Source organism: Nannobrachium achirus (genome assembly GCF_963921795.1).
Source record: "Nannobrachium achirus genome assembly, chromosome: 3".
In the NCBI taxonomy this organism is placed as follows: domain Eukaryota; kingdom Metazoa; phylum Chordata; class Actinopteri; order Myctophiformes; family Myctophidae; genus Nannobrachium; species Nannobrachium achirus.
The window spans coordinates 5,121,359-5,137,327 of record NC_137812.1 but is presented as its reverse complement, the minus strand read 5'-3'; the positions used below and the strand labels follow the sequence as shown (position 1 = coordinate 5,137,327).

The 15,969-nt window shown below is 39.6% G+C and overlaps 1 long non-coding RNA gene across 1 annotated transcript; it reads left to right on the top strand.

Annotated features, from left to right (window-relative positions):
• Positions 1 to 1,398: 1,398 nt before the first annotated feature.
• Positions 1,399 to 11,876, top strand: LOC308281742. Its single transcript, XR_013961868.1, has 8 exons — positions 1,399 to 1,491; positions 3,430 to 3,609; positions 5,292 to 5,402; positions 5,521 to 5,626; positions 6,878 to 6,976; positions 8,712 to 8,825; positions 9,318 to 9,473; positions 10,951 to 11,876. It is a non-coding gene; the product is annotated as an uncharacterized lncRNA (long non-coding RNA).
• Positions 11,877 to 15,969: the final 4,093 nt, after the last annotated feature.

Genomic DNA, 15,969 nt, shown 5'->3' with positions numbered 1-15,969 from the left:
TACCTTAGTTGTGACCAAAATGTGAATTTCACAGGTCTAGTAGCCTAGTGAACGAGCGTCGATTGATTCCTATGCTTGGAGGGCCCTCTGCTGGCGACAGTGGAGAGACGAGCATCATTCATCCATTCAGGAGTTCAAGTTGATGGTCGGAGGCTTGGAGGACATCGTTGTTGTCGGGGTGGAAACCAAGTACAAAACCGTTCGTTTTTATCATTTTAAAAATGATTTAAACTAGTGGAGGGGGGAAACGTGTAGATCTGCTGTTTTCACTACTTTTGTGAGACAGTCTTGTGTGATGAAGCAGGGAAAAGGCAGGCAAAAAGGAACATTTGAAGCTTGTAGATATGAAGATATGAAGTGACATTGTGTCGTTGACACTTGACTGTGATGATATGTTGTTGATCTTCTTCTGCTGCTGCTGCTGCTGCGCGTGGCCGCCGACTGTCCGCTCAACTGCGCGACTGCCCGTTCAGCGTCTGAGCAGGGTTTATGTACGCAGCGCAGAGCCAATCAGCGTGCGCGCGGCTGGCTCGCGCGTCACGCTCAATGGTCCGCTCCAAAAGCTCGCAAACTGTGATCTGAAACAAAGCAGTTTAATATTACCTGTATATTTAGATGTTATGATAGGGTCATGGATTCATAATGTATGTTAATAACTAAAACAGATTGATATTACCTGTATATTTAGATGTTATGATAGGGTCATGGATTCATAATGTATGTTAATAACTAAAACAGATTGATATTACCTATTTAGATGTTATGATAGGGTCATGGATTCATAATGTATGTTAATAACTAAAACAGATTGATATTACCTGTATATTTAGATGTTATATGATAGGGTCATTGATTCATAATGTATGTTAATAACTAAAACAGATTGATATTACCTGTATATTTAGATGTTATGATATGGTCATGGATTCATAATGTATGTTAATAACTAAAACAGATTGATATTACCTGTATATTTAGATGTTATATGATAGGGTCATTGATTCATAATGTATGTTAATAATACCCTTTAAGTACACTTTTTGTCTCAGAGAAAAAAATATTGTACTTTTTTTACTCCACTTTTTTTTCCTTTTTTCTTTTTTAAATGTAGTTACTACTTTGTAGATTTTGATTATTATTACAAAACATACACTAACCACTTCAGCCCTGTATGCATTTCGGCCATTTGAAAATAGCAGATCTATAAGCTCACAGTGCTTTGCGATGTGATGCCTTGTGAGCTTGTAGATCTTCTAGTTTCTATATATTTTCCAAACTATATGTGTTCCACACAAGTCCACCAGGGGGCAGTGCAGGGAAACCCTTACACCCCGCTTCCTCAGCTCCTCTGTGTTCCGGTCGGGACAACAACAACAACAACAACAACAACAACAACAACAACAACAACAGCTGACTGGCAGGCCACGCAGTCCTGACAACAACATGGCACTTTATAACTTCAAGAAGATTATGGTGGTTTCCACCGCAAAGGTACGTTTGTTTCGTTCACACTGGCGTTTCGTAGACCGTCGGAGGTGATACCGCTGCGTTGGTTTTGTAATTTGAACGGTCTTTATGTGGTTTAAATGCCTGAGTTGTCATCAGAGCTCAGCTGAGACACGAGACCCGTGTTGTGACACATTATTATTACACACACCATCAGTGTGTTGATGTGAACGGACGTTTAAACCAGTGTTTCTCAAACGTTTACATTCCAAGGTCTCCCCTTAACTCTGACAGTGTACACATGTAATGGGACCAATGTTTCCATTTGTACACTGTCAGAGTTACAGACTTGTATGGGTCAAAAAACAGTGGTGGGAAAAGTATTCAAATGTCTTACTCAAGTAAAAGTATCAATCCTGCAGTGTAGAAATACTGTTTCAAGTAGAAGTTCGGATTTCAAAATATACTTGAATACAAGTACAAAAGTATTGGCATCAAAATATAGTTAAAGTAGCAAAAGATAAAGTACTCATTGTGCATGATGTCCTATTTCAAGTTATCAAAAATGATACATTTTTTGAAAATACCAGATCCACAAGCTCATAACGCTGGTGAGCTTGTAGATTGTCTATTTCCAAATGGCTGAAATGTATAACTTCAAAGTAGTGGCATGCCAAGCTGTCTAATGATATGGCTTTTGACTGTGTTGTAATGTAATAGAGTAGCTATATGGTTTAAATTCTCAGATTGGGTATTGATGTTGAATTATGTTGTGTATGTGTATAATATACACAACGACATAATTCATGTGGATATTATATTATAATATCCACACATACTCATACACACACAAACATCATCAAAGATCATGTGGCATACTAACTGCAACAAGACTCAAACATTTAATTTAGATACTCAAAAATGTGTTCCAACTGGGTTCCAGTATTGGTATACAGACTGTACATTAAATTGTAACCATTAAACATTGAAGTATTTTTTGGGTGTCTGTTGTCCACTTATGACACTTACGAGTTATCAATGTTGTACTTTATTGTTACATCTTGTTTACCGGTACATAAGAATAAAACTTATTTTGGTTTGGCTTCCTTCAGACAATGCTGCAGCTTAGATAATAACAATAGCATAATAATTACGTAAAAAGAGTGCAAAAAAGAGCAAAGAGAGAATAAAAGGAGCATCAAATGTATGTGTTTATAACAGCAGTTATGAGCCCACTCCTATGCTTGCAAAATGTTGGAAAGGTGGAAACTACAGTTGTAAACTCCAACACAAGGATGCTGACAGAAGCCCCTCTAAAAAACCCTAGACAATTTGCCCTCCTGGCCCCCAAATTGTGGAATTGTAGATCGGCTATTTTTGGCAAAGAGCTTTGGTGTAGAGGGGAAAAAGAGCAGCCTAAGTACAGAGTGAAAGCCAAGGTCAAGTTTATTAATGACGGTTCAAGTGGTTAACTGTGGAACTCCCTGTCGCACTTAGAACTACAGACTCACTCCATAGCTTACGCCGTGGACTGAAGACTCACCTCTTCAGACTCCAAACTAAACCCATAGCACTACTGTAACCCTTCCCTTCCCTCGATGACCACACATGTAGTTAGATAGCATTTTTTAGGTTTTAGAAAAGTATTTTTACTGCTTACATGCGTGGTCTACCTATGTTAATGTTTTTCTAGATTGATATTCCTATGCATTTGTTGTATTGCTGTTGATGACATGTACTGACATATTATCTTGCTTGTTATATTGATGTATTACCTGCTTATTGTAAGTCGCTTTGGATCAAGGGCGTCTGCTAAATCCCTAAATTGTAAATTGTAATTGTACATTTTAAGATTACATTTTAATCATGAGCTCTGACCATGACATAAAGTGGTACCTGCTGTTCAGCATTGCTAGTTGTTCACCGGGGCAGCAACAAGCATCATTGTCACCCATCTAATGCTGCTCTCCTTCCTCCATACAGGAGTTCATCGACTTGACTTTATCTAAAACTCAGCGGAAGACTCCCACAGTGATGCACAAACATTACCAGATCCATCGCATTTGACACTTCTACAGTACATGCGGAGAGTCAAATTCACATAGCAGAACTACCATGACAGACTCAGCCAAATCCTCACCACTTCCCCAAGCTGGATGTACTGTAAGTTAAATTAAAAGACACAAAGTCTACCCCTCTCCTTTTTCTACCTTTCATGTGAGGGGTTAAAGGAGTAGTTTACCCCAAATATAACTTATTTTTTATTGATTACTCACCCCATGCAGACTTGAATTCATGGATATATATATTTTTTGCATTCCTAATCCAATAATTTGATGACCAGCATTGGTTCCCTATGGAGACACTAAGAGCCTGCTTTTCTTCCCTAATCCCTATGGAGATCAAATTATTGGCAAAGGAATGCAACAAAACCCAAACAATCCATGAATTCTCGAAACGTCTCCATGCGGTGAGTAATCGATAGGGTAAAAAAGTCTGTTTTTTAAGGACTATACAAATAAATTGGACTCCACTTTCAGTTTTCCCTCATTATAGTGTATGTTTTGTAATAGTAATCAAAATCTACAAAGTGACTAGTAGCTAAAGTTGTCAAAGAATTGTAATGGAGAAGTACAATATTTGCCTCTGTGTAGTGTAGTGTTGTCAAAGATATCGATTTATCGAAAAGTATCGATTTTGAATATAGTATTGATTTTCAATATGACTTTTCCATAGTATAGATAATATCGATACTCCGTTTTACCTCTCGTTGGTGTTTACACCAACGTTACTTTTATGTGTATCCTTCCTATTTTGGCTTATTCCTAGTTATTTTAAAGGCCTATTTGTACTTAGAATGTGAAAACATCAAAGGCAGGCCTTTAAAAAGTGCACTACCATCTACCTCAAGAAGTTCTGTATTTTTCTTTAAATGAAAATTAACATTTTTTGCACTAAAATAGTTGTAGTTGCGTGGTATCGAAAATGGTATCGAGTATCGAAAATGTTCAAAATATTGTATCGAAGTTAGAAATCCAGTATCATGACAAGCCTAAGTGTAATACTTTATTACATTTCTTTTCAATTGCCCACGTTGTCTAGTTGCACTGGTAGAAAATCCTCCCAGTGTGTTTTGTATTCAATGAGCCATGCATAATTAACTGCTCTGAGATTGTTAACAGATACAACAAGGCTTTGAATCTTATAAAGGCGACATATACATCAATGTGATTGTTTAAGGGAGATGAGTGACAGGTTATATGACATTAGGTTATTCTGCATCGGTCCTCAATCTGACATGATTCTTTTTTAATAAATTATTTTCTATTTGACTAGTAACGGTGTGATTATCCAACATTTCCCGAATCCAATTTATCAATAGAGCAGAGAAGTATTGTGATGTTTTAGGAATGCAACAAATAATGATGAACAATGAATGATAATATCTAATACAATAGCAACCCTCCAGTCAATCCTCCAGTTCTTAGGCAACGCAGAAGGGGGGGACTTTTTTCTTATTTCCACATAACAACTCAAACTTAAAGGTATATTAATGACAGTTCAATTTGAAAATGGGTGGTTCTCCTCTTTAAGTGTGTCTGCAAAATGCCTAAATCGTAAATTGAAACACACATTTAGTAATCAAATCACATTTCACTCCATCAAATTATATCTGATGATTGCATGATGCTAATTATTTCCATTCTGGATATAATAATAATAATCAGATTTGGGCTGACAGTGAACACAGGTTCAGTGAACCTGTCTGTGGTTAAAATAAATGTTCAGAGTTGTTGGAATTTGTATTTGCAAGCAGTATTTTAAATAGTGTTTGTTTGTTCCAGTCTACTATGGAGATGCACACGATGGAGCTGACGTTCCTCGACCCCCGGCCGTCTGAGATCACTGCTGCTTCCCTGTTCCTCTCCCAGCTGCTGCTGGATGGCCTGTCATGGGTGAGTTGACTAGGAGCAATGGAGGGACAGGGATATGTTGGCTTATATATTAGTACAGATGGCCTGCTGGACACTTTGTATTTTGGTTCTAGTTGTTTTTGCTACATGTGTGTTACAGACTCCTACAGAGCAGTACTATTAATGATGAGGCTCACCTACAGCCAATCATGCAGCACATGGCCACGAATGTAGAGGTCGTCAACGAGTGGAAAACAGAGCTCCAGGTAATTTGCTAAACACAGGGTTCCCACGGTCATGACATTCCTGGAAATATTTTGAAATTAGAAAAAAAATAAATCCAGTACTGGAAAAGTTTTGGAATTCATAAAGGGTCCTGGAAGGTCCTGGGAAAAAATAGCTATGCATTGTCTTTGGTTATTGATTTTGTTAATACCTCTGAAATGACAAATTAAACATGGGCCAAGTTGTTAAATATTAGAGGCAGAAATTGTGAAAATAGCCGATCTACATGCTCACAACGCCTCGCGTATAAAACAGTGTTATACAAAATTCCTCAACTCTTAGTGCTCGTCAGGGTCCCCAGTTCAAATATGATTATTTCGGGGGTCACGGCCTGAAAAGGTTGAGAACCACTGCCATACACTACCTGTCTTTGGGCATTGCGCATAGGAGTAAGCGACTCGTTATTGAGCTGAATTATTGTTATTTATATAGTCCTGGAAATTGGGTTAAATATTCTGTAAAAGGTTTGGAAAAGTTTTGGAAATTCATTGGTAAAAATGTGGGGGAACCCTGGGTCCTGTACATTGCTCCTTCTAAGTGCTGGAAAGGTCATTATTACCACAAAGCCAGAATAATCCACCCCCCCTCCCCAATGACATAATCAGTGACGTGCTGGGCCCCTGATTCAGCCCGGGAAAAAGAGTTGTAGAGGCCCTCATTGCGCTATAGAGAGAGATCTCTCTCTATAGCACTGCTGCTACTCAAAGATTTGCCATTTCAGATCATGACAAGTGACAAGCCAGTGGGCCAATTACATGAGTTATATTTCGTCATTGTCGGGTGGAAACCTTGTATGTCCAAAACCGTTTGTTTTGTATTTATCATTTAAAAAATGAATTAAACTAGTGAAAACAGCCGATCTACAAGCACACAACGCCTCGCACCGCGAGGCGTTGTGTGCTTGTAGATCTGCTGTTTTCACTACTTTTGTGCAATGGCCTTGTATGATGAAGCAGGGCTTTGCTTTGCGAAACAATTTACACATTTGAAACTTGGAGTTACGAGGTTTCTGCCCGACAGTGACAATTTACTTTATTGGCCACCCAGCCCCCAAAATGGAACGAAGGCCGACATTTTATTTTTCATTTTTTCCTAATGGCCGGCCTGGACCGGCCGGGTATGAACCGGCCGTTCGGGAGTTATCCCGCTTTGCCCCAATGGCCAGCACGTCCCTGGACATAATATACCAGTCATACAATAATACCCAACTCCTGTCTCCATCCCTCTTGCAGCCCAAGAAGAAGAACATCTCCCATAATGTCTTCGCCTCTTCGGCACCCAGTTTGGCCGGCTGCACATGCAGAAGCAGGACTTGAGCAAGCTGCAGTCACGTAAGAGTGCCTAAAAATAAATCTGACTGTTCTGATATTAAGATTATTGGCTTGAGTATTCTGAACTGCCCGTATCCCTCCAATGTGCTTCATAGGCGGAAATCGTGCCAACTTACAAGCATTTCCCTGATGCCAAGATGGACCAATTATATGAAGAATACATTTTAAAGGAATTGTTGAAGACTCCTTTTAATGCTATACTGTATTGTTGCTGTTAGGCAGAAACCTTTTATGAATTTGTTCTGTTGTCTCTATCGCCCCCTAGCTTTCATATATTAACTCTCAGATCGCAGTATTATTATACAACCTGGTAGATTGCAACAGGTTAAAACTGTTTTAAGTTAGTACAGTGAGGACGGGTGCCCACTGGACTAGTGGTCCAGTCGCATACCACATAGGCTCTGATGCCTGACAGCGTGTCGCGGGTTCGAGTCCCGTTCCAGACGACCTTTGCTGCATGTCACTCCCCATCTCTCTCCCCCGTTCAGGTCAGTCTACTACTGTCCTCTCAATAAGGTATAAAAGCCCAAAACTAAAAAAACGTTAGTACAGCAAGGACTGAATATAGCAGTCACACTGTCTGTAATACTGGAGAAAGATGATAGTAAGATATCTTCTTCATCATAAACATCATTATCCATCGTCATTGTCAGATTCTACAGACAGTAGCTGGATTAATTATTAACTGTTTACATGCGTTTTTTAAAGATATTTTTGGTGTCCTTTCTGCCTTTATTGATAGTACAGTAGGTAGACATGAAACAGGGAGAGATGGGTTTTGATGTGCAGCGAAGGTCGTCGGGATCGGGACCCGAACCCAGCTGTGTGTTTCAGGGACGTGCTGGGCCCCTGATTCAGCCGGGGAAAAAGAGTTGGAGAGGCCCTCATTGCGCGCTATGGAGAGAGATAGCGCTGCTGCTACTCAAAGATTTGTGACAAAGTGACAAGCCAGCGGGCCAATTACATGAGTTATATTTCGTCGTTGTCGGGTGGAAACCTTGTATGTCCAAAACTGTTTGTTTTGTATTTATCATTTTAAAAATGATTTAAACTAGTGAAAACAGCCGATCTACAAGCACGGTGCGAGGCGTTGTGTGCTTGTAGATCTGCTGTTTTCACTACTTTTGTGCAAAAGCCTTGTATGGTGAAGCAGGGCTTTACTTTTAAAAATGTACAAATTTGAAACTTGGAGATACGAGGTTTCTGCCCGACAGTGACGATTTACTTTGTTGGCCGCCCAGCCCCCAAAATGGAACGAAGGCCTACATTTTATTTGTATTTTTTTCCTAATGGCCGGCTCGTCCCTGGTGTGTTTATGTGCAAAATGGAATATTTCAAATGTCAAGAAGCTGAGCAAACATAAAAGTAGACACGTTGGGTCGCGTCTCCACAGGAGGGCAGAGCACCAGCAGGTAGCACCAAGACCTAACCATAACCCTAACCTAACCTAGCAAATGATAATCTGCCCACGCTGGTGAAATGCTAACCTGCTCCCCCGTGGCTAACCTGCTGACGCTGGTGAAAGCTAACCTGGTGAAATGCTAACCTACGGGACGGCAAGAGAGATTGCCCTTACTGCATAATTCACCTATGATCTCAGCCAATCAGTGTGGCACTCATTTTCATTCTGTTTTGATTTGACTCATTACGGCTTTCAACTGTATTCAATTGCCCTTTTATAAATGTGTTACTCTTAATTGTTTTAATGTTTTGTGTCTTGTTGTTTTCCCCATAGCTCACTTGATGCAGTGCAGCACCAGGACTCACTGGAGCAGACACTATTCTCTCCACAAGAGGATCAATATGCAGTAACACACTGTGTTTCAAGCCCCATTCTGCAATCTGCACTGTGAGTACTGTTATGTTTATTTATTCTCTTAACCTTTTATAATATAATCAGGCCTTTGTTGTTTTCCATTGTTTGAGGGCACAAAGGCCAAATGCCAGGGCAGGAATGCCATCAAATAAAACAAGATTTTAGTCCATTGAAATAATGTATTTAAGGGTTAAGGATGATTTTAAATGTAATATACTATGTTGGGAAATAAATACATTGGTATTTACAATTTGATCCATCAACATGACAAGAAAGAGACACTGGTGTCTACATGTTGGCAAGACAGAGACAGAGGAGAAAGTGGTACAGTCAGCTTGGGCATTAAGGCCACTGTGGCCTCAGGTCATGGCATTTTTTGGAGGGGCACAAGGCCAAACTGAGGGGCAACGACGGCCATGGTCTTCATGGTCTCCCTGAAATTGCTGAATATAATGTAATTATTCTTAGTGCTATTAATGTTTTGGTGTAACTATGTTGTGCCTTCTTATTTATTGTCTTCTATAGTGACAAAGTACGTTGTGAAGTGGCACACAACAGTCCCATGTGGTGCGCATAATGGGAGCCATTTTGTGAGCGGCCTGAACACTGCATATGGACCTATGGAGGAGAGCAGCCATTATTCCAGTTGTTTCATGACCGGGAAATTGCTCCTTTATCAAGGTGAGCCTGAGTGTCCTGTCAGTGCCCTGTCATTCTCAGTGTTAAAGTTCTCAGTCCTGGGGACTGATTTCAGTCTTGAGGATTCCATAGGGGCTGTTTCTGAGATCAGTGCAGATCTGCAAATAAATAAGGGGGAGGTGTAGCGATGAATGACAAAGTCAGCAAAACGCCAGTGAAGCATTGTTGTTTTTGACAGCAAAGTTTGATTTCGTTTTAGTCATAGTCTTTTGAATAAAATGTAGTTTTAGTCATAATTTATTCACCTGAAAAGTTTTAGTTTTAGTCTAATTTTATATATATATAATATCATAAGATTTTAGGCGACTAAATCTAGAGTTGATTTAGTCAACTGAAATGTATTTTGGCAGGCCTTGATGGCATCGTAATGACTGATTTTACACTTGGTTGCGTGCTGAAAATAGCACATCTACAAGCTCACAATGCGTCGCAGTGCGATGCGTTGAGAGCTTGTAGATCAGCTATTTTCAACACGCAACACCTGAGAGCAACCAAACACAAAATGACTCTCTTCTCCACTAGTCCCTCCCTAACATTTTAGTCTAGTTTTTATTTTGTTGACGAAATTGTCAATGTATTTAGTCTTAGTTTTAGTCATCACAGCTGAGCTAAGTATTTATTTCGTTTTTATTTTGTTTTTGTCAGTGAAAAAAACGACAAACATTTTTCGTCATAGTTTTAGTCGACGAAATCAACACTGCAGTCAAGTGATCTCCTAACAAAAAAAAAAGCAGTTGTAATTTCAAACTAAAAAGCAGTTATAATTTCAAGATATGAGTATTTGAAATGGCCAGACTAGCATAGAATACAACAGAACGTCAGAAGATACTATGAAATGAATCATGGATTGGCACACACACATTCAGTGAAGGCAGTTCAGAACTTAAGCGAAACACCCCAAATATTGGTATGTTTCAAAATATTGGTGTTTCAAAAATCACATATTGGGACTTGGTCTGAAATTAATTTTCAGTCTTGGGATATTTTTTGGCTTTATTCCGTGCTGAGGTCTTCTGTAGTGAACAAAAATGATTCCACCGTCTGTTTGATGCCTGTTTACTTTTCAGTAACAGCAACGCTCTGTAGTCATTCCCCGCATTTTCAATTACAGGGACACTTCTATATTTCATATTATTTTTATCTCTGTTATCCCGATCTTTTGTGCTTGGGACCCCAATAAGAGAAGATTTGTGTTAAAAGAAATTCTAAATGATTCAACATGCTTACAAGATTATTCTATAATAATAACAAAGCGCTTTGTCAGCTTGTGGATCGTCCATTTTTGAATGGCTGACTATTAAAATAGGATTAAAGTGGTTAAACTGATTGTGATGCTATATTATACAATGTGCCTGGTGACCCTATGTGCCCCACTTTGAAAACCACTGGCACCTGCACAATAACCCTGGCTATACTGTACTTATGAATAAACTGTGTTCACTGACAATCTTTTCGACAGATGGAGTTCGACAAGATTGTAGCCCCCGCCAGAAGGGTCCAGAGGCCCTGGTTGTGACTCCCACCGAGCAAGATGGTGCTGCTGAGGCGGTGACGAGAGTGTGGATTCCCTGTAGTCGGGGACCCACAAGCCCAAAAGCTCAAGGAATAGGGTTGAACCTGTGATTTTCTGCCGTACTGTGAAAAGTGGGGAAAAAAAGTGATGACTCATCACTGTTCACAGTTTTGGTGGGCCGAAAGTTAGCCCAAGGAATGTTCTTCATGCAAAACAAATGCTTGCAATGGATTCAGAATCATGAAGAACCCCTAGTTTGACCCCTCACATGCTACTTAAAGCAGATTTCTTTTCTTTTTTTTAATATTTCTAGTGGAGTCGATGGGACAGGGAATATACAAATGGCCATAACATTTTTTCGCGATGTTTCCGGCAGAGCAGGCCTCTCATTCTGTGGACCTTAATGACCAAACTATAGATAAAACAGAAATAAAAAGTACGGCAGAACATCACAGGTCCTCTCCCATTTTGGTGACTGGGTCCCCGGCTACTGGCACTGTGAGCCAGGATGGTTGCTGTCAATTTGTCCCTGAGATCCTCAAATGTGTCCTCTACCAGAGACAGCAGCTGCCCATGACCTATGATGACCAGTTGAAGTGTTCTCAGAGATGTCAAGCTTCAAAGCGGGTTAGTTCAGTTACAGTTGGTCAGTTCGTTTTTTTTTTTTTTTTGTGTAACTTCTGTCATTGCACATAACAATCCAGTGTGAAACAAGGTCATTTCCACCTTCAGTCCAGTGTCAACAAAGAAGTTCTGCAACTATCTTATTTTCTTAAAGACCTTTTTGAGCAGTGCTCCTATAAGGAGCCAACCGCTTCTACATCTGGGTTTGTCCATTTATCCAGAGAAAAGGGTCGCAAGGGAAAAGGGAATAAGTTCATGAGGGGAATACAATGTATTATCTTGAGATTAAAAATTAAATAAACATTCAGTACAGTCGTGCAGTAATTCATTTAATTTGTTTTCTGTTTTTCAATCTCTTTCAATTGGGCTTGCAAAGCTGGTGTCATACTGGGATGCCCCTCCCCCGGCAGCCATTTTGAGAGGGTTGGGGGATATATACTAGCTATAGTAGCAGGGCTTGACATTAACTTTTTGAGGCACAAGTACATTTCCCATTCACTTGTCCAGGCACAAAAGTAACTGGTCAATTTGCCATTTCAATCTTTTTTATTATTATTATTATTTTTTTGGACAAATAAATAAGACCTCCTTGGCCGCCTCCACTCCACAGTCCATAGTCTGCATACAGCACAAAGCTGCTAGGAGCATCACAGAAAAAGTGAAACCAAAAGCCACAAGTATATTTAATTATTTTTCCTTAAATCACCCAGGGTCAAGTACATTTTTAATTAACTTGTTCATAAGGATTTATAGTTGTCCCGGACAACAGGACAAGCCTATAATTGTCTATGAGCCTTTCTGCAGTGCAAAAAAATCGAATAAAAAATAAAGTTGAGCCTCAATGCATGCATGCAGCGTACTAGCTCTAAGGAACATTTTTAAATGTATTTGTGGCTTTTGGTTTCACTTTTTCTGTGACACTCCTAGCAGCTTTGTGCTGTAGGCCTATAGACTATGGACTGTTGAGTGGAGGGGGCCAAGGGGGTCTTATTTATTTGTCCAAAGAAATAAAATGAAAAAGACTGTGAAATGGCAAATTAACAAAGTGACTTTTGTGCCTGGAAAAATGAAAGGGAAATGTACTTGTCCAGAGGACACTCTGCCTCAAAATGTTAATGTCAAGCCCTGCTACTATAGCTGTGGCTTTTGGTTTCACTTTTTCTGTGATGTTCCTAGCAGCTTTGTGCTGAATGCAGACTATGGACTGTGGAGTGGAGGGGGCCAAGGAGGTCTTATTTATTTGTCCTACAAAAAAAGAGGAAAAAATAATTAAAAAAAGACTGTCCAGATGACACTGTGCCTCAAAAAGTTAATGTCAAGTCCTGCTACTATAGCTAGTATATATCCCCCGACCCTCTCAAAATGGCTGCCGGGGGAGGGGCATCCCAGTATGACACCAGCTTTGCAAGCCCAATTGTCAATCATTTGTTTATTTCTGTAGTGAATTATTATGGAGGTGGCGGTGTCGTATACATTATGCCCTAACTGGTTTGGGTAAATTGCATTGATTCCAAGACACTGAATGGAGTTGAATACTTATATGGGTGCAACATGTTATTTCTGTTTTAAAGAAAGTAACATATTAGGCATTAGGCATTGTACCAGTTAAAATACTTTAAACTTCACAGAAATTCAAAAAAATAAAAATAAAAAAAGAAATCCCAAATTGGGGATAAAAATTATTCATTGTCTCCATGCAATTTTGACAGGAGACATAATGTTCTGTCTAACATCAAATGTGCTGTATGTTAGCCTATCCTCTACATTTGACTGTTCCTATAAATGTGTAACAGCATGAAACGTATGTTAAACAGTTTAGTTAAGTTTGCTTATGCACTTTTAAAGTATGCATTTCTGATTGAGTACAATGGAAACAACCCTGCTCAAAATTATAGTTTATTGTTTTATTTAAGGCGTGGCATAGTTAATCGCCTAAGGAACCATCACACGTGGTGGTTACCAGGGACATGCTGGGCCCCTGATTCAGCCAGGGAAAAAAAGAGTTGGAGAGGCCCTCATTGTGCGCTATAGCGCTGCTGCTACTCAAAGATTTGCCACTTCAGATCATGACAAGTGACAAGCCAGTGGGCCAATTACATGAGTTATATTTAGTTGTTGTCGGGTGGAAACCTTGTATGTCCAAAACCGTTTGTTTTGTATTTATCATTTTAAAAATGATTTAAACTAGTGAAAACAGCCCACAAACAAGCACACAACGCCTCGCACCGCGAGGCCTTGTGTGCTTGTAGATCTGCTGTTTTCACTACTTTTGTGCAACAGCCTTGTATGATGAAGCAGGGCTTTGCTTTGCGAAAGAATTTATATATTTTTGTACAGATACAAGGTTTCTGCCTGACTGTGACGATTTCCTTTGTTGGCCGTCCAGCCTCCAAAATGGAACGAAGGCCGACATTTTATTTATATTTTTTTCCTAATGGACCGGCCGGGAATGAACCGGCCGTTCGGGAGTTGTCCCGCTTTTCCCAATGGCCAGCACGTCCTTGGTGGTTACTAACTTATACTTGGCAGAGGGTGATGAGAGCCAGGTATGCAATGGGAAAAGGCTACACAGTTTTTGATCGTGTCGCCATGCAGGTCTGCATTCAAGGTTTGAGTTTTCGTCTATGATTTTGAAAGCTGGAAAGAATGTATATGTTAATGGATTGACATATCCAAAATGATACAACAGCTCTGGATATTGAATTCATCATGCGCAGGTCTGACTAATGTTAGTCAACCCAGTTGGCCCTTGCAGTAGGCCTAGTAGCTACGGGTTAAAGCTCTACAAAGCCCTGAGGCTTTTTGTTATCCTTTAGTGCCTATGCACTAGAGGCCAAGAAAAAAAGCATTTTTCACATCTGCCTTTTATAGCGCCACCAGGAGGCCAACATTAGGCTATATGTCACGCAAATCTCTACATATAACAGGGTTCCCACAGTCATGAAATTCCTGGAAATATTTTTAAATTAGAAAAATATTTTTTCCAGTACTGGAAAAGTTTTGGAATTGATCAAGGGTCCTGGAAGGTCCTGGAAAAAATAGCCATGCATTGTCTTTGGTTATTGATTTTGTTAATGCCTCCGAAATGACAAATTAAACATTGTCCAAATTGTCAAATATTAGAGGCAGAAATTGTGAAAATAGCCGATCTACATGCTCACAACGCCTCGCAACGCGAGGCCTTGTGAGCATGTAGATCGGCTATTTTCACAATAAAATTCTTAGTGCTCGTCAGGGTGCCGGGGTCCCCAGTTCAAATCTGATTATTTTGGGGATCACGGCCTGAAAAGGTTGAGAACCACTGGCATACACTACCTGTCTTTGGGCATTGCGCATAGGAGTAAGCGACTCGTTATTGAGCTGAATTATTGTTATATAGTCCTGGAAATCAGGTTAAATATTCTGGAAAAGTTTTGGAAATTAATTGGTAAAGATGTGTGGGAAGTGGGAACCCTGACATAATCGCTAGTCATGTGATCAAGACGGGTCTGTCAGATTTGTCATATTCCATCAACATTGCTGGCTTGGCCCACAATAACCTTCTGTCCTGACGGAGACCTGTGCTCAGAGGAGCACCTTTTCTAATTATTATTATTCAAATGAACCTGCTCACAACTTGAGGGATAAACATGTGCTATCTGCCACTCACTTTAAGCATGTTTCATTAAAATAAAATGTGCTTGTAGGAAATGCACATCCTGCAAGCATGTTGAGAACATTGTCAAGCAACCATCAGGACCTTGATTTAATGTTATGAACCTGGCTGGAGGTTCCATTATCTTTTCTTTTTACCACAAATACAGTTATTAAGGGCTACCACTTAATAGGAGATGGAATACTTTGAGAAATAGATTAAATGCAAATTGTAATTAATACAAATGTATTGAAAGGTTAGAATTAGAATTACAGTAAAGTAACACTATTGTCAAGGTATTTCTTAAAACTTTAAAACAATGGGCCTCATGCATTTACACAATTTAAAGATTAGATGTTTTAAAGGACAACAAGGGTTCATATTTTAGGTTGTAATTAGAGAAAAGAAAAAGTCAGTGTTAAAATGTTTTCATTTGCTTCGTTCTATTGTTTTATTGCGTTTACCGTGCTAAAATGTGGGGCATGCCCGTACGCATTGGGGCATGCTTACAAGTGGCTAAATATGTCTTTTTAGACACAATAAGCCAGCAGTTTCTTTATTGCTATTTACAGTAACACCTCAAGCCCCCATAAAAGCCCCCATCCAACCATGAAAGATTGCGTTGTATCTTGGGAATGGGCTTATTCTGTGTAAAATGACATATTTAGCCACTTGTACGCATGCCCCCAACCACTAAAATAAGAATC